General features: G+C 50.4%; 1 protein-coding gene and 1 long non-coding RNA gene across 7 annotated transcripts in view; one reads left to right on the forward strand and one right to left on the reverse strand.

Annotated features, from left to right (window-relative positions):
* Positions 1-6,298, reverse strand: part of TSNARE1 (t-SNARE domain containing 1) — a 248,681-nt gene extending 242,383 nt beyond the window's left edge. The window contains exon 1 of one of the 6 annotated variants that reach the window (XM_077271329.1): positions 6,133-6,256. The gene's annotated coding sequence lies outside the window, so the exon portion shown is untranslated. Of the gene's footprint in view, positions 1-6,132 lie in introns of all 6 variants that reach the window. The other 5 variants (XM_077271328.1, XM_077271326.1, XM_077271327.1 and 2 more) reach the window with 5 other exon arrangements.
* A 2,130-nt stretch (positions 6,299-8,428) lies between these two features.
* LOC143781645 (uncharacterized) lies at positions 8,429-14,822 on the forward strand. The gene is made up of 3 exons (XR_013216784.1): positions 8,429-9,161; positions 9,274-9,464; positions 14,799-14,822. It is a non-coding gene; the product is annotated as an uncharacterized LOC143781645 (long non-coding RNA).
* The last annotated feature ends 7,292 nt before the right edge of the window (positions 14,823-22,114 follow it).

Consider the following 22,114-nt stretch of genomic DNA (forward strand, 5'->3'; position numbering starts at 1 on the left):
TCATGAGTGCAGCTCTGGGGTATAATACAGGATGTAACTCAGGGTCAATAATGTATGTACACAGTGACGGTACAAGCAGAATAGTGAGTGCAGCTCTGGGGTATAATACAGGATGTAACTCAGGATCAGTAATGTAATGCATGTACACAGTGACTGCACAAGCAGAATCATGAGTGCAGCTCTGGGGTATAACAGGATGTAACTCAGAATCAGTAATGTAATGTATGTACACAGTGACTGCACCAGCGGAATAGTGAGTGCAGCTCTGGAGTATAATACAGGATGTAACTCAGGATCAGTAATGTAATGCATGTACACAGTGACTGCACAAGCAGAATCATGAGTGCAGCTCTGGGGTATAACAGGATGTAACTCAGAATCAGTAATGTAATGTATGTACACAGTGACTGCACCAGCAGAATAGTGAGTGCAGCTCTGGGGTATAATACAGGATGTAACTCAGGATCAGTAATGTAATGCATGTACACAGTGACTGCACAAGCAGAATAATGAGTGCAGCTCTGGGGTATAACAGGATGTAACTCAGAATCAGTAATGTAATGTATGTACACAGTCACTGCACCAGCGGAATAGTGAGTGCAGCTCTGGAGTATAATACAGGATGTAACTCAGGATATGTAATGTATGCACACAGTGACGGTACATGCAGAATAGTGAGTGCAGCTCTGGGGTATAATACAGGATGTAACTCAGGGTCAGTACAGGATCAGTAATGTAAAGTATGTACACAGTGACTGTACCAGCAGAATAGTGAGTGCAGCTCTGGGGTATAATACAGGATGTAACCCAGGATCAGTAATGTAATGTATGTACACAGTGACTGCACCAGCAAAATAGTGAGTGCAGCTCTGGGGTATAACATGATGTAACTCAGAATCAGTAATGTAATGTATGTACACAGTGACTGCACCAGCAGAATAGTGAGTGCAGCGCTGGGGTATAATACAGGATGTAACTCAGGATCAGTAATGTAATGTATGTACACAGTGACTGCACCAGCAGAATAGTGAGTGCAGCTCTGGAGTATAATATAGGATGTAACTCAGGATCAGTAATGTATGTACGCAGTGACTGCACCAGCAGAATAGTGAGTGCAGCTCTGGGGTATAATACAGGATGTAACTCAGGATCAGTAATGTAATGTATGTACACAGTGACTGCACCAGCAGAATAGTGAGTGCAGCTCTGGAGTATAATACAGGAGGTAACTCAGGATCAGTAATGTAATGTATGTACACAGTGACTGCACCAGCAGAATAGTGAGTGCAGCTCTGGAGTATAATACAGGAGGTAACTCAGGATCAGTAATGTAATGTATGTACACAGTGACTGCACCAGCAGAATAGTGAGTGCAGCTCTGGGGTATAATACAGGATGTAACTCAGGATCAGTAATGTAATGTATGTACACAGTGACTGCACCAGCAGAATAGTGAGTGCAGCTCTGGGGTATAATACAGGATGTAACTCAGGATCAGTAATGTAATGTATGTACACAGTGACTGCACCAGCAAAATAGTGAGTGCAGCTCTGGGGTATAACATGATGTAACTCAGGATCAGTAATGTAATGTATGTACACAGTGACTGCACCAGCAGAATAGTGAGTGCAGCGCTGGGGTATAATACAGGATGTAACTCAGGATCAGTAATGTAATGTATGTACACAGTGACTGCACCAGCAGAATAGTGAGTGCAGCTCTGGAGTATAATATAGGATGTAACTCAGGATCAGTAATGTATGTACGCAGTGACTGCACCAGCAGAATAGTGAGTGCAGCTCTGGGGTATAATACAGGATGTAACTCAGGATCAGTAATGTAATGTATGTACACAGTGACTGCACCAGCAGAATAGTGAGTGCAGCTCTGGGGTATAATACAGGATGTAACTCAGGATCAGTAATGTATGTACGCAGTGACTGCACCAGCAGAATAGTGAGTGCAGCTCTGGGGTATAATACAGGATGTAACTCAGGATCAGTAATGTATGCACACAGTGAGGTATAATACAGGATGGATAATGACATATTTAGTGACTTTGTGCATGGAGTGATCTAATATGTATCAGTGTATAGCCGGCGATCTATGATTCTTACACTAAGTCACATTATAAATCTCAGGGAACGACTGACAATCAGAAATAATAACCACCAAATTCTCCTAGACTAGAGCTCTCCGCATTGTGACCAGGACGGTGTTTTGCAGGATTTAGACGGACAGATCTTTGAATGCATCTTATAAACTTGATATTTCACATCTTGTTCCACTGTATAAAATGGTAAAAATAAAAGGAAATGAAACTGCAACTTCGACCACAGGAATCGCTAGACACGACCACAGGTTTATATAAAAGTTGTATCCAGCAGCTGAGGGGTTACTCAGTGTCCAACAATAAAGAGTGAGACAACTCTGAAAACAATGGTGCTGATGTGAGACCTTCTATGCTTTGTGTATACAGTAATTATGTAAGCCAATGCATCTCCATGCTTACAGACTACAAACAAACCATGTGCATGGAGACCTACAGAGGCCATCATGATTATATACTCATAGGCACAGTGCTCTGCGAGGAGGGTGACGTCACTGATCAGTGGTCTACGAGGAGGGTGACATCACTGATCAGCGCTCTAGGAGGAGGGCGACGTCACTGATCAGCGCTCTAGGAGGAGGATGACGTCACTGATCAGCGATCTAGGAGGAGGGTGACGTCACTGATCAGTGGTCTACGAGGAGGGTGACGTCACTGATCAGCGCTCTAGGAGGGTGACGTCACTGATCAGCGCTCTAGGAGGAGGATGACGTCACTGATCAGCGATCTAGGAGGAGGGTGACGTCACTGATCAGCGCTCTAGGAGGAGGGTGACGTCACTGATCAGCGCTCTGGGAGGAGGGCGACGTCACTGATCAGCGCTCTAGGAGGATGACGTCACTGATCAGCGCTCTAGGAGGATGACGTCACTGATCAGCGCTCTAGGAGGAGGATGACGTCACTGATCAGCGCTCTAGGAGGAGGGTGACGTCACTGATCAGCGCTCTAGGAGGAGGATGATGTCACTGATCAGCGCTCTAGGAGGAGGGTGACGTCACTGATCAGCGCTCTAGGAAGAGGATGATGTCACTGATCAGCGCTCTAGGAGGATGACGTCACTGATCAGCGCTCTAGGAGGAGGGTGACGTCACTGATCAGCGCTCTAGGAGGAGGGCGACGTCACTGATCAACGCTCTAGGAGGGCGACGTCACTGATCAGCGCTCTAGGAGGAGGGTGACGTCACTGATCAGTGGTCTACGAGGAGGGTGACGTCACTGATCAGCGCTCTAGGAGGAGGGCGACGTCACTGATCAACGCTCTAGGAGGGTGACGTCACTGATCAGCGCTCTAGGAGGAGGATGACGTCACTGATCAGCGATCTAGGAGGAGGGTGACGTCACTGATCAGCGCTCTAGGAGGAGGGTGACGTCACTGATCAGCGCTCTGGGAGGAGGGCGACGTCACTGATCAGCGCTCTAGGAGGATGACGTCACTGATCAGCGCTCTAGGAGGATGACGTCACTGATCAGCGCTCTAGGAGGAGGATGACGTCACTGATCAGCGCTCTAGGAGGAGGATGACGTCACTGATCAGCGCTCTAGGAGGAGGATGACGTCACTGATCAGCGCTCTAGGAGGAGGATGACGTCACTGATCAGCGCTCTAGGAGGAGGATGACGTCACTGATCAGCGCTCTAGGAGGAGGGTGATGTCACTGATCAGCGCTCTAGGAGGAGGATGATGTCACTGATCAGCGCTCTAGGAGGAGGGTGACGTCACTGATCAGCGCTCTAGGAGGGAGACGTCACTGATCAGCGCTCTAGGAAGAGGATGATGTCACTGATCAGTGCTCTAGGAGGAGGATGTCACTGATCAGCGCTCTAGGAGGAGGATGATGTCACTGATCAGCGCTCTAGGAGGAGGAGGACGTCACTGATCAGCGCTCTAGGAGGAGGAGGATGTCACTGATCAGCGCTCTAGGAGGAGGGTGACGTCACTGATCAGCGCTCTAGGAGGAGGGTGACGTCACTGATCAGCGCTCTAGGAGGAGGATGACGTCACTGAGCAGCGCTCTAGGAGGAGGGTGACGTCACTGATCAGCGCTCTAGGAGGGTGACGTCACTGATCAGCGCTCTAGGAGGAGGATGACGTCACTGATCAGCGATCTAGGAGGAGGGTGACGTCACTGATCAGCGCTCTAGGAGGAGGGTGACGTCACTGATCAGCGCTCTGGGAGGAGGGCGACGTCACTGATCAGCGCTCTAGGAGGATGACGTCACTGATCAGCGCTCTAGGAGGATGACGTCACTGATCAGCGCTCTAGGAGGAGGATGACGTCACTGATCAGCGCTCTAGGAGGAGGATGACGTCACTGATCAGCGCTCTAGGAGGAGGGTGATGTCACTGATCAGCGCTCTAGGAGGAGGATGATGTCACTGATCAGCGCTCTAGGAGGAGGATGATGTCACTGATCAGCGCTCTAGGAGGAGGGTGACGTCACTGATCAGCGCTCTAGGAGGAGGGTGACGTCACTGATCAGCACTCTAGGAAGAGGATGATGTCACTGATCAGCGCTCTAGGAGGAAGATGTCACTGATCAGCGCTCTAGGAGGATGATGTCACTGATCAGCGCTCTAGGAGGAGGGTGATGTCACTGATCAGCGCTCTAGGAGGAGGATGATGTCACTGATCAGCGCTCTAGGAGGGAGACGTCACTGATCAGCGCTCTAGGAAGAGGATGATGTCACTGATCAGCGCTCTAGGAGGAGGATGTCACTGATCAGCGCTCTAGGAGGAGGATGATGTCACTGATCAGCGCTCTAGGAGGAGGAGGACGTCACTGATCAGCGCTCTAGGAGGAGGAGAACGTCACTGATCAGCGCTCTAGGAGGAGGAGAACGTCACTGATCAGCGCTCTAGGAGGAGGAGGATGTCACTGATCAGCGCTCTAGGAGGAGGGTGACGTCACTGAGCAGCGCTCTAGGAGGAGGGTGACGTCACTGAGCAGCGCTCTAGGAGGAGGGTGACGTCACTGATCAGCGCTCTAGGAGGAGGATGACGTCACTGAGCAGCGCTCTAGGAAGAGGATGATGTCACTAATCAGCGCTCTAGGAGGAGGATGATGTCACTGATCAGCGCTCTAGGAAGAGGATGATGTCACTAATCAGCGCTCTAGGAGGAGGGTGACGTCACTGATCAGCGCTCTAGGAAGAGGATGATGTCACTGATCAGCGCTCTAGGAGGAAGATGTCACTGATCAGCGCTCTAGGAGGATGATGTCACTGATCAGCGCTCTAGGAGGAGGGTGATGTCACTGATCAGCGCTCTAGGAGGAGGATGATGTCACTGATCAGCGCTCTAGGAGGAGGGTGACTTCACTGATCAGCGCTCTAGGAGGGAGACGTCACTGATCAGCGCTCTAGGAAGAGGATGATGTCACTGATCAGCGCTCTAGGAGGAGGATGATGTCACTGATCAGCGCTCTAGGAGGAGGATGATGTCACTGATCAGCGCTCTAGGAGGAGGGTGACTTCACTGATCAGCGCTCTAGGAGGGAGACGTCACTGATCAGCGCTCTAGGAAGAGGATGATGTCACTGATCAGCGCTCTAGGAGGAGGGAGACGTCACTGATCAGCGCTCTAGGAGGAGGATGATGTCACTGATCAGCGCTCTAGGAGGAGGATGACCTCACTGAGCAGCGCTCTGACGTCACACGCTCCCCCACTAGTGGCGCCGCACAGACCCCCAGTCGGAGCACGTGGCCCCCGCGTGCAGGCGCACATCACGTGATGCAGGAGGACGCGACCACCATTGACTTATACAGGGGGTTTCAGAACATGACTGCAGCAAGTCTATCAGTGCCAGCAGTGCGCGGACTCCACGCTGGGACTTGTAGTGCCGTCACCGCTGAGCGCACACCTCACAGGCCGCCTCTGCTCACACAGCCTCCAGGCCGGAGCGGCCTTTTCCCAGGCAGAGGCCTCGCTCTCAGCTCCAGGAGCCCGAGTGAGCAGAGCTAAAGGCTCCGGAGAACAGGGCGGAGCGTTCGCTACCGCGGACCGGGCGTCTGATGTGACCCTACCTGGCGGCGGGAGCGCGGGATGACCGGGCTGCGGGAAGGGGGCGGAGCCGGTATCACGTGACACGCAGCTGGTTCCTTGTCACGTGACAACGCGCGCGGCGTCCTGGCGTCATGACGCAACTCTACCGCTCACAAGTTGCCCCGCCCCCAGCGCAGTCTCAGCTCCGCCCACCGGCGCCTGAGTCTGGTGGCAGTGGGATCTAAGGGCGACATATCGCCGATATTACAGGGACTATTGGCCGAGGGCGGCACCAGGGTGGTCAGCTGCCTGCAGCCCAGGAGGCTCGGGGCTTATGTGGGAATAATGGCTGCTGTGTCCACAGGGAAACCGTCAGCAAGTAGCGCTGTCACTGGGGAGCAGTCAGCCAGGGGGCTGTGGGGTCCTGAAGAGCAAGCTGCCCCCCACAGCTCTGCCCGGTGCCCCAGCTGCCTCCCACAGCTCTGCCCGGTGCCCCAGCTGCCCCCAGAGCTCTGCCCGGTGCCCCAGCTGCCCCCAGAGCTCTGCCCGGTGCCCCAGCTGCCCCCAGAGCTCTGCCCGGTGCCCCAGCTGCCCCCACAGCTCTGCCCGGTGCCCCAGCTGCCCCCACAGCTCTGCCCGGTGCCCCAGCTGCCCCCACAGCTCTGCCCGGTGCCCCAGCTGCCCCCACAGCTCTGCCCGGTGCCCCAGCTGCCCCCCACAGCTCTGCCCGGTGCCCCAGCTGCCCCCCACAGCTCTGCCCGGTGCCCCAGCTGCCCCCCACAGCTCTGCCCGGTGCCCCAGCTGCCCCCACAGCTCTGCCCGGTGCCCCAGCTGCCCCCACAGCTCTGCCCGGTGCCCCAGCTGCCCCCCACAGCTCTGCCCGGTGCCCCAGCTGCCCCCCACAGCTCTGCCCGGTGCCCCAGCTGCCCCCCACAGCTCTGCCCGGTGCCCCAGCTGCCCCCACAGCTCTGCCCGGTGCCCCAGCTGCCCCCCACAGCTCTGCCCGGTGCCCCAGCTGCCCCCACAGCTCTGCCCGGTGACCCAGCTGCCCCCACAGCTCTGCCCGGTGACCCAGCTGCCCCCACAGCTCTGCCCGGTGCCCCAGCTGCCCCCACAGCTCTGCCCGGTGCCCCAGCTGCCCCCCCACAGCTCTGCCCCGGTGACCCAGCTGCCCCCCACAGCTCTGCCCGGTGACCCGGCTGCCCCCCACAGCTCTGCCCGGTGACCCAGCTGCCCCCACAGCTCTGCCCGGTGACCCGGCTGCCCCCCACAGCTCTGCCCGGTGACCCAGCTGCCCCCCCATAGCTCTGCCCCGGTGACCCAGCTGCCCCCCACAGCTCTGCCCGGTGACCCCGGTTCCCCCCACAGCTCTGCCCTGGTGACCCAGCTGCCCCCCCACAGCTCTGCCCGGTGACCCAGCTGCCCCCCACAGCTCTGCCCCGGTGACCCCGGTTCCCCCCACAGCTCTGCCCCGGTGACCCAGCTGCCCCCCACAGCTCTGCCCGGTGACCCAGCTGCCCCCCACAGCTCTGCCCGGTGACCCCGGTTCCCCCCACAGCTCTGCCCTGGTGACCCAGTTGCCCCCCACAGCTCTGCCCCGGTGACCCAGCTGCCCCCCACAGCTCTGCCCGGTGACCCGGCTGCCCCCCACAGCTCTGCCCGGTGACCCGGCTGCCCCCCACCGCTCTGCCCGATGACCCGGCTGCCCCCCACAGCTCTGCCCGGTGACCCGGCTGCCCCCCACAGCTCTGCCCGGTGACCCGGCTGCCCCCCACAGCGCTGCCTGGTGACCCGGCTGCCCCCCACAGCTCTGCCCCGGTGACCCGGCTGCCCCCACAGCTCTGCCCGGTGACCCAGCTGCCCCCCACAGCTCTGCCCGGTGACCCAGCTGCCGGGAGCTGCTTACTGACGGTTTCCATGTCCTTGTAGGCTTCAGCGTGAAAATTAGCTGCGTCCTTAAAGGGTTAAAAAAAACCACCCGTTTACGTTCTTTCCGGTTTTAAGAAGCATAAAAAGTCGCAATTTACACACATTTCTGCATTACGCTGCTTTCACACATCAGTTTTTTGCCGTCAGGATCAATCTGGTGAATTTTGAAAAAAACGGATCCGGCGACTTGTATTAGCGACTGATGGACTCACCTTTCATCCGTCATTCGCCGGACCCGGCAAAAATTGTTTCTATCCACCGGCCGGAAAGAAAGGACAAAATAATGTTTTTTGTCTGCGGCAGAAAAACAGACTGCGCTGGATCCTGCTGTCACGATAATGTAAAAAATGGAGTAGGATTTTTCATTTTCCCTGTTATCATGCATGATGTGGGCTCTGACCCCCCCCCCCCCCCCCTTTCTCTTTTTTGCTTTGTGTGTGTGAAGCTATTCTCAATGCTCTGCCCTGCCCCCAAGCCAGGAATATTTATTGCGCTTGTAGAGGCACAAATCTCCCTCCAGCTGTAACTGGTCTAGATTCTGTCTTAAGACATGAGGTTCTTTGTTCTATCATAGTAAGATATTGGGCCACCGATTTGGGCTAGAAAAATCTATATTGCTAACTTCCATCGGTAGATCTGTCCAACACTGTAAGCGCGAGCAGCTAAGCACAACAGGTACAAAGTGCGGATTTCTCCGGAACCATGTGGAACAGCTAGTACAAATTTGGTACCAATAGCAAGCTAATTTTAATACAAGATGGATGAGGTGTGTGTTATGACTCTGCCAGATTCTCGAGCGAAGATATGAGAGTTATAAGAATTGTTGAAGAAAACTGTACAGCTGAGGAGAGGGGAGGGCGATGTTAACTCAACCTTTTTAGTGATGTCACAAGGCTGCAGTTATACGTTTCTGCACTTCACCCAGCATTCAGTCTTGCCTGAGGAGCTGTTCCTGTCCAGACCTTCACCTTTCACTTTTTTCAGGTGAGAGAATTGTCAAGCAGTAGCCGTCGATCAGGGATCGCTTCAAGAAGGAGTTTAACAAAGAGATGCAGGCCCCGAGTGGATCTGGAGGACGCAGGAGCAGATATAAATATGCCCGAGCCCTGTCGTTCCTCCAGTCAACGATGGTGAGCTGAAGGTAAATATTACCCACCACATTTAATAAAAATGTTTACATGTCTAACACTTTTTTTGTTTCAGCCAGGGCCAAGCAATATCAATATATTACATTTTTTCTCTTTGTTCCACAGCACCGTCGGCAGCACTCGGGAGCCTGCAGAGTTGAACCCTTCTAGGGCGATCCCTCAGGAGACCACCACCGCGGGACACTTCGACAGTCCTGCCCCCTCTGCACCTTCCTAGCCTTCCCTCACATCTGGTCCCTCGGTCCCATCCACCAGCGCTGGAGCATCCTGGCCGGCTGCATTGCATGAAGCTGCTGGTGAGGATATTGCTTTTCCTTTACCCCCACCCCTCTGATGCTGCCACCTCTAGTACACCTGTGGGCTCTGGGTGGCATCGGCAAAGGGGTCAGGTTCAGAGCTATGCGCCCGAGTTCTTGCACCCTGCCCCATACCAGCACCCTGCCCCGTACCAGCACTCTGCTCCGCACCAGCCTCCTGCCCCTTACCAGCACCCTGCCCCGTACCAGCACCCTGCCCCGTACCAGCTCCCAACCACATCATCTGTGCCTCCACTTCCTGCCCACTACCACCAGTCTCCTTCCACACCCATCATGCCCCAAACACAACCCTCTTCTCCACCCACCACCTCTTCTGCCTCCCAATCCCTCCACTCCACCCCTCCAAACTTCCAAATTCCCCACCTCTACTCCCGGTTTTACGTCAACATGTTCTCTTTCTTTCTCCACCCCTTCACCTTCTGTTTTACCTTCTGATCCGTCACCACCAGCACAATCCTCTCTCCACACTCCCACTGTCGGTGTCCCAATCTGACAGCCCCTCCAGTCTTATCTCCACCCCACACTACCTAAATTTATAAATATATATATAAGTTGTAAATAAAAAAAATCCTTGTTTTTGTTCAAACATTTTTGTATTTTTATTTTATTATAAGGTTTAATACTTTGGGTAAAACCCAACCAGGTCAAATACTTTGAGTAAAGAAGGTCTAAAATACATTTTTCACACTCTCTCATCCTGCCAGTGTACTCTTCATTGAGGTGAAATAAAGTATTCAGCAAATGTGTCCCTCATTCTGGAAACTTGACACAGAACTTCTATACGTAATGTTGTGATAATCAGCCAAGGTGGTTTCTTCAAAGTGGTCATCAATGGAAATCTGTTCCTTGCATATAACAAAATTGTGAAGGACAACACAAGCTTTCACCACCTCGTCCACAGTGTCAGTCTTCAGGTTGAAAGCGGTCAATAGAACTCGCCATTTGGTTGTTAGAATCCCAAAAGCGCACTCCACCATTCTGCGTGCTCGTGTGAGGCGGTAATTAAACACTCTTAGTTGACGTCAATCCACTACTGGAGTATGGCTTCAGCAGGTGTTCCGAGAGTTGGAAGGCTTCATCTCCAACACATACAAATGGCATCGGTGGCCCAGAGATTTGAGGAAGCGGTCTTAGGGGTGGAAATTCGAAGGTGTTTCCATAGAGATGACGCCCTATTGCAGACACTTTAAATACTTGCAAATCATTGGAGTGGCCATAGGCCCCAATATCGACCGCAATAAATTTGTATTCTGCGTCGGCGATGGCCATGAGCACGATGGAGAAATATTTCTTGTAGTTAAAATATTCTGAGCCAGATCAAGCAGGTTTGACGATGTGGATATGTTTCCCGTCCACTGCACTCAAGCAATTGGGAAACTGACAGAGTTGTTGGAATTTTTCGGCAATCCCCAGCCAACTCTCCGTTGTGGGATGTGGGATAAACTCGCCATGTAAAGAGTCCCACAATGCACGGCAGGGGTGCTTCACAATCCCCGATATGGTGGAAATCCCAAGTCTGAACTGGAAATGGAGTGAGGAAAGGGATTCTCCAGTTGCAAGGAATCTGAAAAAAAGGAAGACAAAAATGAGTACAAAATAACAGCAACTATATTACAGTTCTAAATGTGCTTTAACAGGAGGAGATACAATAAAAATGGCTTACCGAAGAGTCACCCTCTGACGCTCCGCCGGTGAAATGGAGAAGCTGCAATATCTGTCACTTCTTCGGATGAGATGTCCAATCCGTTCCACCAAAAAAATCAAAGTTCTCTGTTTTCATACGAACGTATGAGAAAACGTCTCTGGGTCTCCTCGTAACTCCATGTATAAAGTAGAATACACCCCACGAGTCATTCTCTGTGCAGTGATGGGTGGCTCCACAAACGCCGTCGGCGCAGATGCATGATGCGCTGTCTCTCTTGCTCCTTCTCCAGAACAATCGATTTCAAACAATTCGCCTCAAAAGTAAAATCCACATAAATCTTCAGAATGTTTGCCATCACGCCTTCCATCTTCACCACTTGCTCTACAACCTGTCACAGATGGGCTGTAGAAACACTGTATATGAAGGTTTTCAGTAGCCAATAAGGTTTGGGAGCCTCCCATGGGCGTTTCTAAAGAACAGATCCATCATAAAACAGATTAAAAAAACGGTAAAAAAGGATGGAAAACTGATGCGATGGATCCGTCGAGCAACCGGATTGAGCCTGACGACAAAAAACTGATGTGTGAAAGCCTTATCGTTCCCTCCCCAAAGCGCATCAGACCCATGGCTATCATTAACCCTTCCCATCATTGACGTCTGCCCCGGGCCATCATTAACCCTTCCCATATCACTGACGTCTGCCCCATGGCCATCATTAACCCTTCCCATCACTGATGTCAGCCCCGTGGCCATCAATCCTTCCATCACTGACGTCTGCCCCGTGGCCATCATTAATCCTTCCCATCACCGATGTCTGCCCCATGGCCATCATTAACCCTTCCATCACTGACGTCTGCCCCGTGGCCATCATTAACCCTTCCCATCACTGACGTCTGCCCCATGGCCATCATTAACCCATCCATCACTGACATCTGCCCCGTGGCCATCATTAATCCTTCCTATCACCGATGTCTGCCCTATGGCTATCATTAACCCATCCATCACTGACATCTGCCCCGTGGCCACCATTAACCCTTCCCGTCACTGACATCTGCCCCATGGCCATCATTAACCCATCCATCACTGACGTCTGCCCCGTGGCCACCATTAACCCTTCCCATCACTGACATCTGCCCCATGGCCATCATTAACCCTTCCATCACTGACGTCTGCCCCGTGGCCACCATTAACCCTTCCCATCACTGACATCTGCCCCATGGCCATCATTAACCCTTCCATCACTGACGTCTGCCCCGTGGCCATCATTAACCCTTCCCATCACTGCCTCTGCCCCATGGCCATCATTAACCCATCCGTCACTGACATCTGCCCGTGGCCATGATTAATCCTTCCCATCACCGATATCTGCCCCATGGCCATCATTAACCTTTCCATCACTGACGTCTGCCCTGTGGCCATCATTAACCCTTCCCATAACTGACGTCTGTCCCATGGCCATCATTAACCCATCCGTCACTGACATCTGCCCCGTGGCCACCATTAACCCTTCCTGTCACTGACATCTGCCCCATGGCCACCATTAACTCTTTCCATCACTGCCGTCTGCCCCGTGGGCACCATTAACCCTTCCCATCACTGACGTCTGCCCCATGGCCATCATTAACCCATCCGTCACTGACATCAGCCCCGTGGCCATCATTAACCCTTCCCATCACCGATGTCTGCCCCATGGCCATCATTAACCCTTCCATCACTGACGTCTGCCCCGTGGCCACCATTAACCCTTCCCGTCACTGACATCTGCCCCATGGCCACCATTAACTCTTCCCATCACTGCCGTCTGCCCCATGGCCATCATTAACCCATCCCCTCACTGACGTCTGCCCCGTGGCCATCATTAACCCTTCCCGTCACCAACGTCTGCCCCATGGCCATCATTAACCCCTCCAGTCACTGACTTCTGCCCCGTGGCCATCATTAACCCTTCCCATCACTGATGTCAGCCCCGTGGCCATCATTAACCCTTCCCATCACTGCCGTCTGCCCTATGGCCACCATTAACCCTTCCTGTCACTAACGTCTGCCCCATGGCCATCATTAACCCCTCCAGTCACTGACTTCTGCCCCGTGGCCATCATTAACCCTTCCCATCACTGATGTCAGCCCCGTGGCCATCATTAACCCTTCCCATCACTGCCCTATGGCCATCATTAACCCTTCCCGTCACCGACGTCTGCCCCATGGCCATCATTAACCCCTCCAGTCACTGACTTCTGCCCCGTGGCCATCATTAACCCTTCCCATCATTGCCGTCTGCCCTATGACCGCCATTAACCCTTCCTGTCACTAACGTCTGCCCCATGGCCATCATTAACCCTTCCCGTAACTGACATCTGCCCCATGGCCATGATTAACCCCTCCAGTAACTGACTTCTGCCCCGTGGCCATCATTAACCTTTCCCATCACTGATGTCAGCCCCGTGGCCATCATTAACCCTTCCCATCACTGCCGTCTGCCCTATGGCCACCATTAACCCTTCCCATCACTGACGTCTGCCCCGTGGCCATCATTAACACTTCCTGTCACTGACGTCTGCCCCATGGCCATCAGTAACCCCTTTAGTCACTGACTTCTGCCCTGTGGCCATCAATAACCCTTCCCATCACTGATGTCTGCCCTATGGCTATCATTAACCCTTTCCGTCACTGACGTCTGCCCCATGGCCACCATTAACCCTTCCCATCACTGACGTCTGCCCCATGGCCATCATTAACCCTTCCCATCACTGCCGTCTGCCCTATGGCCACCATTAACCCTTCCTGTCACTAACGTCTGCCCCATGGCCATCATTAACCCCTCCAGTCACTGACTTCTGCCCCGTGGCCATCATTAACCCTTCCCATCACTGATGTCAGCCCCGTGGCCATCATTAACCCTTCCCATCACTGCCGTCTGCCCTATGGCCATCATTAACCCTTCCCGTCACCGACGTCTGCCCCATGGCCATCATTAACCCCTCCAGTCACTGACTTCTGCCCCGTGGCCATCATTAACCCTTCCCATCATTGCCGTCTGCCCTATGACCGCCATTAACCCTTCCTGTCACTAACGTCTGCCCCATGGCCATCATTAACCCTTCCCGTAACTGACATCTGCCCCATTGCCATGATTAACCCCTCCAGTAACTGACTTCTGCCCCGTGGCCATCATTAACCTTTCCCATCACTGATGTCAGCCCCGTGGCCATCATTAACCCTTCCCATCACTGCCGTCTGCCCTATGGCCACCATTAACCCTTCCCATCACTGACGTCTGCCCCGTGGCCATCATTAACACTTCCTGTCACTGACGTCTGCCCCATGGCCATCATTAACCCCTTTAGTCACTGACTTCTGCCCTGTGGCCATCAATAACCCTTCCCATCACTGATGTCTGCCCTATGGCTATCATTAACCCTTTCCGTCACTGACGTCTGCCCCATGGCCACCATTAACCCTTCCCATCACTGACGTCTGCCCCATGGCCATCATTAACTCTTCCCGTCACCGACGTCTGCCCCATGGCCACCATTAACCCTTCCCGTCACTGACCTCTGCCCCATGGCCATCATTAACCCCTTTCCGTCTCTGTTTAGTTCACGTTCTGCGCTTTTATTCTTCCTCTATTCGTTTTCTTTCCGCTGACAGTTGTCACTTCTTTTCTGCAGGACGCCATTCACATTACCTGATAATGGCCTGAAAAGCAGGTATAATAGTCCTCAGTTTGCCATTTTAGGGCACATATGATATTTTTATCGCTTTTTATCATGTTTTTAAAGGAAGTGCAGCAAGAAAAGTCCGTGCTGTGATCTGCTCATTATTTCTTCTTGTTCCGGTGTTGGACGTGTGAGGTGATACGCTTCTATGTGATTGATCCCGGCAGATCTGCTCGCAACCTCACCACGGGTTCGGTCTTTACATTCCACGTGTGGAGAGATGGGGGAGGTGGATCTAAATGTTTATATATTTAGAATTTTTTAAGACTCCACAGTCGCCAGACCTGAACCCAATCGAGATGGTTTGGGGTGAGCTGGACCGCAGAGTGAAGGCAAAAGAGCCAACAAGTGCTAAGCATCTCTGGGAACTCCTTCAAGATTGTTGGAAGACCATTTCCAGTGACTACCTCTTGAAGCTCATCAAGAGAATGCCAAGAGTGTACAAAGCAGTCATCAACGAAAAGGTGGCTACTTTGAAGAACCTAGAATATAAGACATAATTTCAGTTGTTTCACACTTTTTTGTTAAGTATATAATTCCACATGTGTTAATTCATAGTTTTGATGCCTTCAGTGCGAATGTACAATTCTCATAGTCATGAAAATACAGAAAAATCTTTAAATGAGAAGGTGTGTCCAAACTTTTGGTCTGTACTGTATAGCGCTCCTACCTATTAGAGTCTGCGGCTTTCATATGGCCATGTAGTTTTGCAGACAGACTGATCAGACGCAGCAGTGCAAGTCTATGGGTCCATGAAAAAAATCAGACTGCACTTGTATGCCATCGGTGTGCCGTCCGTGTGCCATACTTGTGCTGTCAGTCCACTGTCCATGTTACATCCATGTGCTTTCAGTGTTCCATCTATGTTCTAATTGTGTTCCATCGGTGTCCCGTCCGTTTTCTACCGGTGTGCCGTCTGTGTGCTATCGGTGTGCCGTCCATGTACTATTAGTGTGCCGTCCGTGTGCTATCGGTGTGCCATCCGTCTTCTATCAATGTGCCGTCGTGTGGTATTGGTGTGCTATCTGTGTGCCGTCCGTGTGCTATCGGTGTGCCATCCGTGTACTATTAGTGTGCCGTCTGTGTGCTATCGGTGTGCTGTCCGTGTTCCGTCCATGTGCTATCTATCGGTGTGCTGTCCGTCTGCTATCAATGTGCCGTCCGTCTGCTATTGGTGTGCTGTCTACGTGCTATCGGTGGGCCATCCGTGTACTATTAGTGTGCCGTCCGTGGGCTATCGGTGTGCCGTGCGTGTGCTATCGGTGTGCCGTCCATGTGCTATCGGTGTGCCGTCCGTGTGCTATCGGTGTGCCGTCGTTTGGTATTGGTGTGCTGTCTACGTGCTATCTGTGTGCCGTCCATTTGGAGCCCACGTGCTATCGGTGTGCCGTCCACGTGCTATCAGTGTGCCGTCCGTGTGCTATCGGTGTGCCGCTATCAGTGTGCCGTCCACGCGCTATTGGTATGCCATCCACACGTGCTATCGGTGTGCCGTCCAAGCACTATCGGTGTGCCGTCCGTGTACTATCGGTGTGCCGTCCAAGCACTATCGGTGTGCCGTCCGTGTACTATCGGTGTGGCGTCCAAGCACTATCATCGGTGTGCCCTCCGTGTACTATCGGTATGCCGTCTGTGTGCAGCCCACATACTATCGGTGTGCTGTCTGTGTGCTATCGGTGGGTCATCCGTGTGCTATCGGTGGGCCGTCTGTGTGCAGCCCATGTGCTATTGGTGTGCCGTCTGTGTGCAGCCTACGTGCTATCGGTGTGCCATCCACGTACTATCCGCGTGCCATCCACGTACTATCCGCGTTCCATGCATGTGTCGTCCATTTGTTGTCCATGTGCCTCAAATGTACCAGACGTGAGACTTCGCACAAAAAACTGCAAAGCAGCCACAGAGAAAAGTGACCAGTAAAGCCCCCTACTAACTCCCCCCCAGGTGTAAATGTCACATATCCATCCTAAATTCCTGTGAATTTGCTCATTTTTACATCAGTTCCCTGACACACTTTCCAGAGTTAAAGAGCTTATTGTGCATATTGCTCAGAACTTTGGGTGCAAAGTGTGTTTTTACATGGGGCTGCATGAGACCCTACCACCTCATCGGCACTTCTCATTACACACTCCGCTCTGCTGCATCTGCTCCTCTCTGCCGGCTCCCGTAAGGCCATTTATATTGCTTGTTTATATTTTTTATTTTTCCCTCTGTATAATTTAAGCTTTTGTACAGTCGGATCCCCGGCGCCCTCTCGGTTCACCGATCTCATTAGTATTCATTAAATATTGAAATTTGCGTTCTCGCCTTTTGTACTTTGCAGTCCGGGAGTCTGAACGCTGCACAGGTGAGAAATGCAGGGGAGACTTAAAGGGTCGAATGAGCAGAAATAGGACCCAAAAGAAAATAAGGAGTGGAGCGCCCCTCTATTGTCGGCCCCCTCTGCCCCCCACTGGTGATAGAGGTTTTATCTGATAGGAGGGGGCGCATGATTTGCAAATGTAAAAATTGATCATTTGAATAATCTCAAAAGTAAGCGGCCTGACTACTGAGCCCCCTCCTTCCCGACACATTGATGCTTCGGGTCCTGATCCATTCTGCGTTGGAACATAATGTGGCATCCTGGCAATGGACGCCATCAGGACCCAGAGCAACACTGCCCAGATCTTAGCTCGTCGCTGACATTTCATCAAAATTTGCATAAATCGATATTACTAATATATCCTACTAGGGAAATCATCTTCTGCCTCCTCACTCTGAGCTCATCATTCACTCTGAAAAAAAAAACAGCTAAAATCCATCCTGCTCAAGACAAGATGGACACTGGGTCACTGAGGAATCAGGTTACATCTGCCTATTGGTGCCTCTCTATCACAGAGAGAGACACAGATGATGCAACTGTTTCTAACAAGTACTGGATTCGCAGAAACACTGCTTAGTGGTGTATAATATTGCTACTTTTTATCTCACAACAAAGCTGTATTAATCTGTTATAGGAATCTGTTATAGATATAACTAGATGGTGGCCCAATTCTAACGCATCGGGTATTCTAGAATATGTATGTATATACGTGGCGCTTAGCACAGCCACGTAGTATAAAACACAGCCACATAGTATATAGCACAGCCACGTAGTATATATAACAGCCACATAGTATATAGCACAGCCACGTAGTATATAGCACAGCCACGTAGTATATAGCACAGCCACGTAGTATATAGCAGCCACATAGTATATAGCACAGCCCACGTAACACAGACAGCCATGTAGTATATAGCACAGCCACGTAGTATATAGCAGCCACATAGTATATAACACAGCCCACGTAATATATAGCACAGCCCAAGTAATATATAGCACAGCCCACGCAGTATATAACACAGGCCACGTAGTATATAACACAGCCCACGCAGTATATAACACAGCCCACATAGTATATAGCACAGCCCACGTAACACAGACAGCCACGTAGTATATAGCAGCCATGTAGTATATAGCACAGCCACGTAGTATATAACAGCCACGTAGTATATAACACAGCCATGTAGTATATAGCACAGCCACATAGTATATAGCAGCCACGTAGTATATAGCACAGCAACGTATATAGCACAGCGACGTAGTATATAGCACAGCCATGTAGTATATAGTACACCCACATAGTATATAGCAGTCACGTAGTATATAGAACAGCAACGTAGTATATAGCACAGCAACTTAGTATATAGCACAGTCCACGTAGTATATAGCAGCCACGTAGTATATAGCAGCCACATAGTATATAACACAGCCCACATAATATATAACACAGCCCACATAATATATAGCACAGCCACGTAGTATATAGCACAGCCAAATAGTATATAGCAGCCAGGTAATATATAACACAGCCCACATATATAACACAGCCCACATAATATGTAGCACAGCCCACGTAGTATATAACACAGCCCACGTAGTATATAATACAGCCCACGCAGTATATAACACAGCCCACGTAGTATATAGCAGCCACGTATTATATAACAGCCCACGTAATAAATAGCACAACCCACGTAATGTGTAGCACAGCCCACGCAGTATATAACACAGGCCACGTAGTATATAACACAGCCCATGCAGTATATAACATGGCCCACGTAGTATATAGCAGTGTGGGCACCATATCCCTGTTAAAAAAAAGTTTAAATAAAAAATAGTTCCCACTGGGAATGGAAGCTGGCGGCAGCATCGCACGCATCGGTGGACTGCGGAAGGTGAGAATAGCACAATTTTTTCTTTTTTTTATTATTTTTAACATTATATCTTTTTACTTTTAATGCTGCATAGCCAGCATCAATAGTAAAAAAGTTGGTCCGGAATGGGGCGACACACTGGCGCTGACTGGAGGGAAGTAGGGAGGGGGCACTGACTTGAAGAAAGTAGGGAGGGGCCAATTCGCGGCCGGACTAAGCCTGTCACTGATTCATCAGCGACGTGGGATTTCCATTACGGAAGTTGCAGACAGACAAACAGACGGAAGTACCCCTTAGACAATTATATATATAGATTGCAAATCTTAATAGTCATCATAGCGAATCCTGAAGCAAGGCTAACACTTTATATATGACCCTTCAACTGTGGCTGAGGACTTCTAATCCCCTCCTATGCAAACAGGTAATTTAAGAGGCTCCTCTAATGCATAGTAGATGCAGTCCTGTCCTCAGCTTGGCTAAGCTGACAGATTTATGCATCAGCTCTGAACATAAGGGCAGCAGGTTATTTAAAATCCTTTGTTCTTCTTTTAGAGATTATGAATTGAGTTTTTTATGAATATGCATAGATATGACAGATAAGAAAGTCATATTTTCGGGGTCCTGACGAAGCGGTGAACGTAATGCATTGTCTTACATCACGGTGCAGTGACCATAAGACCTTCAAACTAAGTATCGGTCAGATGGATGATGCTATCCATGTCATGTTTCCTATCTACAGTCATGGACAAAAATGATGGCACCTTTGAAATCGTTCCAGAAAATGAAAAATTTCACCCAGAAAGTTATTACAGTTACACTTGTTTTGTTACACTCAGGTTTATTTTCTTTTTGTGTATTGGAGCGACACAAAAAAACTGAGAAAAAAGGCAAATTGGACATTTCACACAAAACTCCTAAAATAGGCTGGACAGAACTCAATATCTGGTTGAATAACTGCGATCAATCACTTCCTATAACCATTCACAAGCTTCTTACAACTCTCAGCCAGGATTTTGGACCTCTCGTCTTCTGCTATCTGCTCCCGGTCTTTCATATGTGAAGATTTCTTCTCCCAACAGAAATATTAAGATCTCTCCATAGGTGATCAATGGGATCTCGATCTGGACTCATTGCCTATAGCTCCCAGCCGCCCCGGATTCATCGCTTCTCCTCCCCAGTCTCCACAGGCCGCCCACAGAATTTTTTCATGCATTTTTTTCTGAAGCCTATAGGGAAATAATGCCCCAACACCACAGAGTTCAGCAGGGTCTTCAGAGCACAGAGGGCGGCGATTTAATGGAATCACATCCACTTTGTTTTGGACATTTAGGCCGTGTTCACATGTAGCGCCAAAAAAGTCAGATGTCATATAATGACGTTACAAAAAGATGAGAACGTTCTCGCAACTCCAAGGAACAAAAAATAATCCACACAAAAAATAATCCACAGATTCCAACTAAAGTTGAGAAGGACGCCCAGATGATGTCGCTCTGCCCGGACTAATCAAAAGCCACCAGGGACGCTGGAAGGTTAGAGATTACCAGCCTCCCATCCAGCTGCTAAATACCACTGACCTGGACGCTGGACCAGAAACCCGTGAATCGCTCCACTCATCTCTAGTCCCAACTGTCCCAGATAAAGCGGACAGTCCTGGATTTGGGTCTACACCCTGCAGTTTAGGGCGTTTGCTGAATTTCCCTCACTGACAGTGCCCCTCTGACAACTCCTCCAGCCGGGGGAGAAAGAAGTGGTAAATGGGCATGGATTGGGTAGTGATCATCATCTGTTCCACTTTCTGTTCTTAAAGTTGGGAGGTATGTCATTGCTGGCCACTGTTTAGCGCTTTGTTTCCATCCACTTCTGGGGGCTTCTTGAAGTATGTTTGGGGTCATTGTTCTGCTGGAAGACTCATGACCTAGGACACAAACACAGTTTTCTGACACTGGGCACTACATTACAACCCAAAATCCTATGGTAATCTTCAGATGTGATGATAGCTTGTGCACAGTCAAGGTTCCCAGTGCGTGAGGCGGCAAAACAACTCTAAAACATCTTTGACCCTCCACCATATTTGACTGTAGGTACTGTGTTGTTTTCTTTGTAAGCCTCATTCCATTTTTGGTAAACAGGACCAAGCTCTGTCTTCGTCTAATCTGTTCACAAGAGGCGTTCCCAGAAGGATTTTGGCTTACGAACATTTTGGCAAACTGCAGTCTAGCTTTTTTATGTCTGTCTCCTCAATGGGATCCTCCTGGGTCTCCTGCGATAGCGTTTCATTTCATTCGAATGTCGACAAATAGTTCTTGCTGACACTGATGTACTCTGAGCCTGCAGGACAGCTTGAATTTCTTTGGACCTGGATTGGGGCTGCCTATCCATCATCCGGACTATCCTGCGTTGCAACCTTTCATCAATTTTTCTTTGCCGTTGACATCCAGGGAGATTAGCTGCAGTGCCATGGGTTGAAAATTTCTTGATTGTATTGTGCACCGTGGACAAACGAACATCAAGATCTCTGGAGATGGACTTTTGAAATTGAGATTGTTGATTTTTTCCAACAATTTTGGTTCTCAAGTCCTCAGACAGTTCTCTTCGCCTCTTTCTGTTCTCCATGCTTAGACACAGACACACAATGCTTCAGTCAATTTCTCTTCTTATCTGGTTTCAGGTGTGATTTTCATATTACCCACACCTGTTACTTGCCACAAGTGAGTCTGAACGAGCATCACATGCTTGAAACAAAGTTTATCTACATTTTTGGAAAGGTGCCAACAATTTCGTCCGGCTCATTTTGGGGGTTTTCTTTGAAATTATGTCCGATTTGCCTTTTTTTCTCTATTTTTTTGTGTTGTTCTAATACACACAAAGGAAATAAACATCATGTGTGTAACAAAACATTTGTAATTTCAATAATTTTCTCTGAAAAATACTTCATTTTTTGGAACAATTTCAAGGCTGCCAACACTTTTTGCCATGACTGCATATAAAGGTAGTGATAGCAAACATGACAGTAATATCTCCCACCTGGGACCTCC

The sequence above is a fragment of the Ranitomeya variabilis genome, chromosome 6 (genome assembly GCF_051348905.1).
Source record: "Ranitomeya variabilis isolate aRanVar5 chromosome 6, aRanVar5.hap1, whole genome shotgun sequence".
Taxonomy (NCBI): Eukaryota; Metazoa; Chordata; class Amphibia; order Anura; family Dendrobatidae; genus Ranitomeya; species Ranitomeya variabilis.